The sequence below is a fragment of the Ixodes scapularis genome, unplaced genomic scaffold (assembly GCF_016920785.2).
Source record: "Ixodes scapularis isolate PalLabHiFi unplaced genomic scaffold, ASM1692078v2 PGA_scaffold3__209_contigs__length_174095766, whole genome shotgun sequence".
NCBI classification, from domain to species: Eukaryota; Metazoa; Arthropoda; class Arachnida; order Ixodida; family Ixodidae; genus Ixodes; species Ixodes scapularis.
The window spans coordinates 77,423,630-77,434,310 of NW_024609868.1; the positions used below are offsets into that span (position 1 = coordinate 77,423,630).

General features: G+C 46.7%; 1 pseudogene; it reads left to right on the top strand.

Moving 5' to 3' along the window:
• Positions 1–8,119: 8,119 nt before the first annotated feature.
• On the top strand, positions 8,120–10,444 carry LOC120836037 (annotated as a pseudogene).
• Positions 10,445–10,681: the final 237 nt, after the last annotated feature.

Consider the following 10,681-nt stretch of genomic DNA (forward strand, 5'->3'; position numbering starts at 1 on the left):
CCGGTGAGCTTTTCTTCGAATCTGCCGGTCTTGAGGTAAGCTTTTCTCCGGTGAGCTTTTCTCCGTTGAGCCTTTCTCCGCCGCCCACGAGTACCAACGGTGACAATGTGCAGCTCTGAACCTCATTAGAGTGGTTCGCCGTAGAACCGCACTACCACACAAAGGCAACATGTGGAAAAACCAGCACGAACCGCTAGGAAACGTACATATTCGTGGTAGAAAGAAACCTCGATATATTACTGACGGTTCTATCCCGTTTTCGAAGGTTAACAAAAGCTTCAAAGATAATTTCAGGCACCGCGTTGTTGCGCATGCACTTTCGGATTTTTGGCATTTACAGTTTTGCTTTTTAGGTTTTAGGCAGACATTATGTTTTCAAACTTTTTCCTGTTTTTCAAGTTTATAAAGTTTTCAGTTTAGCTTTCGTGGCCGGAGCAAACCACAGAAAACACTAGCCCGCAATTAATAATTTGGGGGCAAAATAACCAATAAGCTTAAGATAATATTACAAAGAAAGGACATTTTCTTGTTTTACAAAGTTGGCGAATTTTAATGATAAAAAGGTGATGCATAATACGCATGCTCCGACAGCTTGCCTCCACACGAAAAGAAGAAAAAAATAATCGGCGAGCTCTTCTTCGCATCCGCTCAACGGCGGTGAGCTTTTTTCCGCGTCCGCCAGTTTTGAGGTGAGCTTTTCTCCGGTGAGCTTGTTACCTTTGAGCTCTTACTCCGGGGATTTCTTTTTTTTTTTTTTTTTTTTTTTACGGGTATGCGACTAGCGGTTTGAACCGAACAGCGCAGCGTCATCACTAGCTTTTAAACGGTTGAAAGAACCGGCCGTCTTGGTTTCCCTTGCACTGTCAAGGCCATGAATGACGCAGCGCTATTCAATTCAAAAGACTATTCGCATAACCCTACCTTTTTTTTTACAGTGGTAACGTAATGGGTGACAGTGCGCTATTTGATTCGGAGCGGTATTTGCACACCTCTTATCAATATCTATGCCCAGCCTCACATTATAAATTATTTTCAGTGTCCCGGCTAATATTCCTGAAAGCTGCTTTAAATGGTGCGCTTTTGATATTGCGCAAATACCGCCTGCACGACTGACGCTCACGCGGTCGTCATAATTATCTGCATTTTCCTAAAAGTAGGTCCCAAAGCTAAAATGGAAATATTTAATAAAATGTTATTGAATGACTAATTCTAGGTATTAGGCCTCAGTCGTTTGTTTGCGCAAGGAGAGGTTTATTTTAAAAAATAAAGAGAAACACGCAACCTTCGTTGTTTTTTTTTCTTTTTTTTTTTTTTTTTTGGAGGGGGGGGGGGGAGGGGGGTTGTGCATTTGATACTAAAGTTATTTTTTATATTCTCCCTACCGACGGCTGATCATCACGAGGCCACGAATCTACATGAAGCCAGCTCCACTAACGAAGCCGCGGTGTGGTCCCGCCATCTAGGGGTTAGTTCACGAAAATGCCCCTTTCCTTGGAAGTTCCATGGACGAAACGCTTTGAATCGGGCGGCGGCTTGCGTCATCTAGCCAGTGTTTCTAATATAAGCTGCAAGTATGAAGAAACAACATGTACACACACACAGTAAACGTGCGTGCGTGCGCGCGTGCGTGTGCGTGTGTGGAGTCAAATTTGGGGGTTTAACGTGCCAAACGACGGGCCTCTGGCACGCCCCAGTGGAAGACTGAGGATTAATTTCGACCCCCTGGGGGTCTTTTGACGTGCGACCGAAAGCTCGATTACACGACGCCTCCTCCGCAATAAGCCTCCGTCAGATTGCGGGCACCTCGGCCGGGATCCGAACCCGCCACATGGGGATCCTTGGGCCAGCGCTCTCGCCTCGGAGCCACTGAGGCGGCTGTGTGTGTGGAGAATACCCACCGACACCGCCTGCAGACCCGCCAAACACTTACTTGGCGCCGTGGGTGTTTAGCCCGCACTGTTGTGGCTTTCCCAGCTTTCCTGGCTTTCCCGCCAGTTCGCCTCTGCTTTGCACGCGCGCTGCTTGCTTTCTCTGTATTGTTTAGCTTTGTCCAACCAGGTCCAACTCACAACCAGCGTGTCGGGGTCACCTTTTCTTTGTTGTTTCCGGCGATTCTCTGGAGCATTAATCGACACGTACTACGCTAAGTGTTTTTTCTTAATAGCGAGTTTCGGTAGATCATTTTCAGAGGCCCGCCACCGCTGCGGGCGCGCGCTTCATATGCTTCGAAGTGGCAGCGCGAGCTCCCGCCACGCAGCGTGGCCGGAAAACACGATCTACTAAAACTCTAATAGCTTGGTGGCGATGTCATCGATATAGATAGGCGCACTGACGCGACTGTCAGCGAAGCTGGTGGCATACCAGCCGCCCGCGTAGCTTTTTTTGTGGTAATTTAACATAATCGAACTTCTATCTGAAAGCTGACAACAGGCAGGGGTAACCACTTCCACTGCAGAATGACGTCCTATGCAAGCCATGGTAGGAGTAGATCGTTTTCAGAGGCCATTTACCGCTCGGGTCGCGCGCTAATTGTTATCCTTTTGTGCACGCTAGGCGCCGGTTGGCTATCCTGGTGGTGTGGTCATCGCGTGTCTCAATACTGAGGATTCACTGGTCGCCATAGCTGTCCGTGTTTCTCTTGAGCGAATGCTGACAGCGAGCTTTCAGGAGATGAGTTTTGCACCCTCGAAGCTTCGGTTCATAGCGTATGCTAAGCTGACTTACCTACAGCTTCCCCTTCCATGTTACATGAGGCTCCACGGACAATACATGGCTTGCACCTGACGTCATAACGAAGTGGTGGCACCTATTTCTACCTATTGCTCGCTTCGACATACCACTTCTACGGTGTAAAATGAACACTGTGAAGGGAACGCTCGAAGTTTAGCCACCGGCATGACGAACCAAATTACGTCAGAGCAAGCTATCTATAGGCATGGACATAAAATAAATGTGTCAGACAAATCAGTTGTGCTGTTGACTACATATGAATGCTGTATATAGTTTGTACACCCTCCACACCTCCAGGTTTTCAATTGGCGACGTGCGCGACCGAAAGCGTCGCTGTGGTCGGGCTTCAACGATTGGCCCAAAAGCTGAGTATGACGTCGGAAAGGGTATACCATCGACGGAAATAAGATTGAAAGAACTTTAATTTCGACGGTGTTGGCAGTGTTGCTTTGAGAGCGCAATGATTTCAGGCTTCCACCATGCTATTTACAAACACAATCGACCTTGTTGTTCGCAAGGTAATGACGTCACAAGGGGGAACCATAGGAGGGCGCCACCAAAACATCTCGCCGCTAATACCTTTGCACACTCTCAGAAAATATGGAGACATCCTCAGACATTGAGAACCTTGCATGAGCTCCTGGCATGCTATTTCTGCGCACAGCCGGACTGGAAGCGCGCTCTCTTTCTTTTCTTACGGCCTTTGCAATAAGGAGTATTCACTGGGCGCCATACTTGTGGGTGCTGTCTAGAGCGCATGCTTAGAACGAGCCCCCATTAATCGGCTGTTAAGACCGGCCATTTTTACGGTGTGGAATGCACGTTGCAAAAGAACCCTGGAAGCTAGCCATCAGCACGCGCTCAGCAGTTGCGCACACAGCTATGGCCACCAGTGAATACTTCCTATAGACCGATCTCACCAAGCGTTCGACGCATGCGTGACGCCGCCATATCTTTAGTTCGCAGGAGGCAGGCAGCAGTGCTCAAGACGGCTCGTGCCGCCTCATGCTCCACACGCGCAGAGCTCCAGCGAGGCTGTCGCACGTGCCAAGACTAAAGCTCTCTCAATGCATTGGGGCAGCGGTGGCGTAGTCAAACTGGCTGGTGAGATCAGTCTATTGGAGCAATCGCCACCTCCCGCCGCAATTCGCGGGGGGCGCTGTCACCTCATTCCTGATAAAGCCCCTCGATATGTTTGCGTTTGTCGTGCAAGTAGCGTCAAATGCGCGAGTGCACGAGACGCGCCTCAAGAACAGGAGGAGACGGACCCCTTCTACGTGGAGGAACTTTAAACGATAAATAATAGACCGATCTCACCGGCCAGTTTGACTACGCCACCGCTGCCGCAATGCATCGAGGGAACTTTAGTCTTTTTGCACGTGCAACAACCTCGCTGGAGCTCTGCGCGTGTAAAGCACGAGAAAGTCCGAGCCCTCGCGTGCACAGCCGTCTGCCTCCTGAGAACTAAAGTTATGGCGGCGTCACGCATGCGCCGAACGCTTAGTGAGATCGGTCTATTCGTACACTCTCGTGAAATGTCAGAAGGCCCAATCTATCTATTGCCGTGGTCTGCATCATCATTTCATAGGGAGCATTCACTGGCGGCCATATCCGTGTGCGCGGCTGCTGAGCGCGTGCTGACGGCGAACTTCCGCAGTCCTTTTGGAGCGTGCAATTAGCACCATCAAGGTTGCCGGTCTTAGCAGGCTATTAATCTGAGCTCGTTCTGAGCATGCGCTCTAAACATCGCCCTCAAATATGGCGTCCAGTAAATGCTTCCTAGGCCACACATGAAGCCGGTCAGCTTTCCTAGACGAGGGTGTAGTAGTCTGTACAATTTTCGCACAGTGCATATTACAGCCAAAAGTGCTTCCTTGTAGGCTTGCGCACATATCCTGCTGATTTTTCGTTTCTGTCCGTGACCGTCTTTGCATGGTTAATCAGAAGTATTCTAAGGAACTTGTTGCAAATTGAACCAGCCTAGCGCTTTGAGTGACTGTACAGACAAGTACAGAGGTCCCGTCCGCAGTTTGCTGACGACACTGACTGTCGGTAGAGTGACTTAAATCGGAGCGAACTTCAACAAACCGTTGCCGAAACAACGACCTACGAAGCTTGAACACCAGCGCAAATCAGCTCGAAGGGACTCTCCGAGTGGGGTGAAGTGGGGTGATATGGTTGCGCCCCTGGCTGCAACCAAGTGAACTACATACGGAGAAAAAATGCCATTGACTCCCGGGCGATAGCAAAGGCCGCAAGAAGAGAAAGGGAGCGCGCGCTTCCAGTCCGGCCGTGCTCTGCGTTGGTTAGGGAGGATCAGTGGTCGGGTATGTTGGCATATCGCTGCTTGGAGCACGTCGTCCGAAATCTCGTGCTGTAGAATCCAGGGATCCTGGGTTCAATCCCCACCCCTGCCATTTTTGTTATGGGTGATCATCGTACCAGCATGCATTCATCTAATTACTGTTGCTTGATGCACGTTGAGGACCCCAGGCTGGCAGTCATACTGCAGTGGCTAAATTGCTCATCTTCAACGGAGACTCGTCACCTTGTTTCAATGACTGAACAACATCACATGGTCTGGATATCCACAGACACGAATTCTTTTTGGGCTTTGCAATCGTTTATGCACAGGACGCACGGAGGTGGTACCTTGAACATGGAGCTCGCACATGTAGCTTTTGTGCTGCACTGGGTAAGTTTCTCATCAACAGCATGGACTAGTGCACCATCCCATGTCAGACGGACTTCGTGCTGTTTAAACAAAACATGTAATCTGCTCTGTTCTGCTTTTTGCTTTGGGTCTAGGCTCATTAGTGAAGATTCATACGGACAAAGAAATGTGTTCAGCCAGCGTGGATCCTGAACGGAGACGTCTGGGTATTCTGGAGAAAGCGTCCTGACAAACAAAAGAGGTTATGTGTTTGCTAAGTGGGCATGGTCATGAAGGCATCGCTCCCGACGTTGAAAGCATGGCGCTAACCTCATAAGGCTGTGCCAAGGACGCTTGTTCTGAACTTGATGGTGCACTGGTAACACTTTTAGCCTTTTTCTCGTCAGTCGGAATGCTTGCAAATACATCTCGGTGCTGTTGAAAAGCTGTTTCTGGTGTAAGCCGAAGGTTGAAAGGCGCGAGCAAACAGGACGAAAAAAGACAGACGTACGACACGGACAGGCGCCAACTTCCAACTGATTTATTGAAACACGAATCATCGTCAAACTCAATCCCAATCGCCTAAACACATGTAACTGATAAACATTCTTATCGCTCATTACACGCATTCTTCAAGAAATACACTTTCTTTGGTTAACAGATAAAGAGATGGCATGCTTGGGAATCTGTCAGCCACTTTGTGTATACAGAAAGCTTCGATTAGTTCTCTTTCCATTTTCTCATTCCCTTTCTTGATAAACCTTGTGCGCTCTAACAAAGGTTCGCATCCACTTCGTTTGCAGTGCTCCGCTAGATGCCCATCCGAATTATTGCGTACGGCAAGCTGGTGTTCGAGCGCTCCTTCATTAAAGCATCGGCCGCGAACACAAGTTTCCCGTACGTAATAATTAGGGTGGGCATCTTGCGAAGCACTGCAAACGATGTGGGTGCGAACCTTTGTTAGAGCGCACAAGGTTTATTAAGAAAGGGAATGAGAAAATGAAAAAAAAAAAAAACGAATCGAAGCTTTCTGTATAAACAAAGTGGCTGACAGATCCGCAAGCATGCCATCTCTTTATCTGTTAACCAAAGAAATTGTGTTTCTTGAAGGATGTGTGTAATGAGCGATAAGAATGTTTATCAGTTGCACTTGTTTAGGCGATTGGGATTGAGTTTGACGATGATTCGTGTTTCAATAAATCAGTTGGAAGTTGGCGCCTGTCCGTGTCGTACGTCTCTTTTTTTTTCGTCCTGTTTGTTCCCGCCTTTTAACCTTTCAATCGATATGAACCAACTAGCCCCAACCAAAGTTTTATTGTAAGCCGAAGCTTTGTCTTGACCACACCTATTGTAATATTCCAAGACAAACGCCATGCCCTGGGCCCACTGCCTTGCGAGAGCGTGGTGAGTTATGATATCTCTTGTTTTATCCAGCACTCTGTTTTCTGGCTCAAGTAGCAGGCTTGTCATGCTAAATGTGCAAGTTTTTTTTAACTTGTGCTGTCGACATGTCTTAACACCATGTGTAGAAAGGAGGAAGTGGACCATAACAGAATTTCTATGTGCTCTATATGTCCTCTTTGTTTGTCTAATGTACATGGAGGTACAAATGGTATACATGCAGGCATTTTGAGTGTTTATAACCTCTTTCAATGAGGTTATTGATAGAGGTTATTGAGGGCGCACAACATGGGCGCCCTCAATAACCTCTGTGTGCACAGCTATCTCGTCACTCTTTTTGCTCCGCCGGTAGTGTCTGCCAAAACCCACCTATCTTCGGAAAGCTAAGCCGGTGTAGTATTAAAAAAAAAAACGAAAAAAAAAAACAAACAGTCGGGTTGTTGAGAAAGGGGAAGAGCGAATATGGATTCCGCCATTTTTACCGATGAACTTCTCCAACTTTGAGCTCCCAAGGTGCGAAACTTTTCTTTATACAAACAACTTTATTGTGACGACAATCTAACGCCACGGCCAAATTTACAATTCGCCGGGCATGCGCTGAACTTCATTGCTCAAGCTTTACTGTGACGTCCCCCAACGTCCTCTCTCGTCGCGGGGAGCAGCGGCCAATGGGCGAATGAAGTTTTTTTTGTTTTGTTTTTAATTGAAGTTTGCGCGACCAGCATAGACAGACCGCTCACCTCATTCCATAATGCTTCATACAAGAACACTTTACCCATACGTTACACCAGCAACATTTTGGTTATCACTGTCCACTGCTCAGGGTAAAATTCTCATGTTGGGAAATGCCTGGGCCTGTGTCTTGGTATGACTCCTCCACACTGACCACTCTTTTGTAGGGTGGAAGACTTCCTAATTTTATTAGAAATTCCAGTAAAGTACTTACCTCCAAAAAAGTAACACGCCATAGCTACAAGTTACTAGAAATTGTACCTAAGATACGGCTATTTACCAAGAAATAAAAGCGTCTACATTTGTAATTCAGGTACACAAAAAGTACCTACCGTAAAATACCAAGCATTCGCCCATTCCACACCAAGCGGCAATTCCTAAATGTTGTAACACCTGAAACAATATGCGAAGTACAAATATATATAAAATTTGTGATTTAACAAGTGCCCATCCCCCTTTTTCTTGAAGTTATCTAAAAAATTTGGGTAAGCGCCGCTTGATCGGTACTTGACGGTAATTACCAATGTACATCTACTTGTACCTAGGCATGTCACAACCTTGCTAATAGGTAATTTTGATTTATTCTCCTGAATTTTAGGGCCAATGCTCCTCAATCTCATAAGACTGAGCTTGCAGCAAGTTGCCAGCACGCTTGACGCTCTCACCGCGTCCAGCGAGCCTACTGTTGTACCCGGTCCGGTTGTACCGCAACCATTCAACACAGCCGATGGTCTCTCCAACTTCGAGGAAGATCAGAAAGCATCTGACGAAGCTCATCTGGTGTGTCTACATTTACATAACGTAGACTCGGGCTGATAGCCGTGAAACATTAGGTGTTGTGCATGCCACCAGTGTGTGTAAAATACAAAACTTAGCTAGCGGTTCTTCAGCATGTTCCTTCCCAAGGGTTCAGGTGCAACCAATTTATTTCAAGAAATTAGTTTTGTGAAGACTCTGAGGTTTATTAAATTGGCCTGAACTAACAAAAATAAAGAGTGTCTTAGAGTTCGTACAAATCAGACTCCAAAGCTTCTGGTTGCAGCTTGCACGATGAAAGGTTGAGGAGGAGGAACGATAAATACAGCTTATTTCTGTCTTGCATATTTAAAAAAGACCCTTTAGAAAATTGCTGTCATATTGCAAAGAAACTCATTAGGCTGTGCTCTGCCGAAATACTGCACCCAATTTGTGTGGCATCTTTGAATTTTCCAGGTCAAGGAACTAATTCAACTTGGTGGACGAAACCCCATCACTGCAACCAAGGGGATGCTCGGCTACCTGCTGACTGATAAACTAGCTGCTGAGTACTCCTGGGAGGGAAACAAGGGGAAGAACAATTTCTGCAAGCTTCGTATTTGTCAACTCGTGTGTGGTTAGTTTCACTTTTTTAATCCTTTGGAGTTCATTACTAAAATTTGTGTCACAATCGTTTTAAGTTTTTGTTTGCACGTGAAAAATTATCTTACTCTTTTCACCCTGGGAGAGATAGAAATATGATCAAAGGAAACATAATGAGTGCCAGTGTGGATAAGGTAGCAATTTCGGGCAAACATTTTAATCCGCTAAATTTGAGAAAACAGAACTAAAAATGCACCCCTGCAAGAGAAATGTACGTTATATTTACTTCTGAACATGTTCATTTCATTACTGTACTATTATTTCCCAGCTTAAAGGGATGTTGAGACGAAAATTAAAATATCACTCTTAAGTTCAAAAGTAGGCTAAATGTGATCATTAATACCCGGAAATGACAATCGCACATTTGTCTTTTGAGTGGATGGCTATATTTTTCATTTTAAACGGCCCTCTCTAGCAAGCGCTCGAAGACCAGCCACGGAGAGCGCAATGCGTCTTGGGGTCTTCAACACGCTCGTGACATCATCCCATACAGCACGAGCAAGGCTACAGAGGCTGGCGTAATTATCAGCTTCACCACTCGGTGGCGCCAGCGCATTACAACTCGGCCCTTTGAGATATCTGAGAGCCGCACCAGCCGCGTGCCACAGCACTGACTACAATGGTGGACTGCCCGCCCACACTCGTTGCAGCCGCACAGTCAGACCGAAACACTTCATCGCCCTGGGGCTCTTTTCGTAATCCTCATCACGAAAGGGACCAGAGCGCAAGCTTTCATTTGCTGTCGGAACCCACATGGAAAACAACAGATGTGCGAGACGCATCTGTTATCGGAAATTAACGGTTTGGCAGCTCGCGATGCGGCACGCAGTTATTACAGTCCTCTGCCACACAATAGCGCGGCATCTGGGCATTAAAACCCACAAAAGCTCTTCGCTTCTGAACCTTCCAACAAAGTAAATACACCGAAGCAGACTACGGATAGGCCATTGGGTCAACCGAGGCAATCAACCTAACAGGTTCATCGTGGCCAGCTCTACATTGGCTTTCTCCACCAAAACTTTGCGTTCAGGCGTTGGCGACTTCCACGGGCACACCCACACTTCCACAGAGGGGCACTCCTCGTACGTCATAAGCGATGTCCTAATACACTGTCCGTAGTCACGGCATACAACACTGTTCTGGGAACATCAACTATGGGCACTTTGGTGATCGTTTAATTCGTTTTAGCATTTGTTTTCTTGTCCTTTTCAACAGAACATTTGGCTTTTCGGGCAGATATCGTTGCATTGACGACATTTAGACAATAAAATAGGCGCTAGAATTTTGTTTGCATGCACCTTTAAACAACAGATGAAGGAATATGTTGTTCTCTTTCCTATCTCATGCTTCCCTTGAAGGGTACAGTGGTTTCAGGGAGGCTGTAATTATATTTGCTTTTATACTGTCTTTCTTCCAGCTGCAGTAAATAAGAGGTTTACACAATCAACAAAGGATTATGTCGAAGTTACAACAAAGTCATGTCTCAGACATGCCCCAGGACGAGAATATTGAAAGGCCCGCCAGCGTTGAACTTGTGCGTTTTACAGTTATTGGTTGTACTTGTTTGCGCTAAGTCTTCTAGCTCTGCCAAGTAAGATCGCTATTACAGATATACGTGGCCTTATTTGTCGGCTTACTTCGATATGGCGCTCCCATTTTACATGGCAGGTGTCAAACCAACATCAAAGCTCTCAGAGCACTTCAAGCACGTGGCCTCCGTGGCTGTTTGGGCCTACCGGCTTGTGCCTCGACTCTGGGCACAGTTGC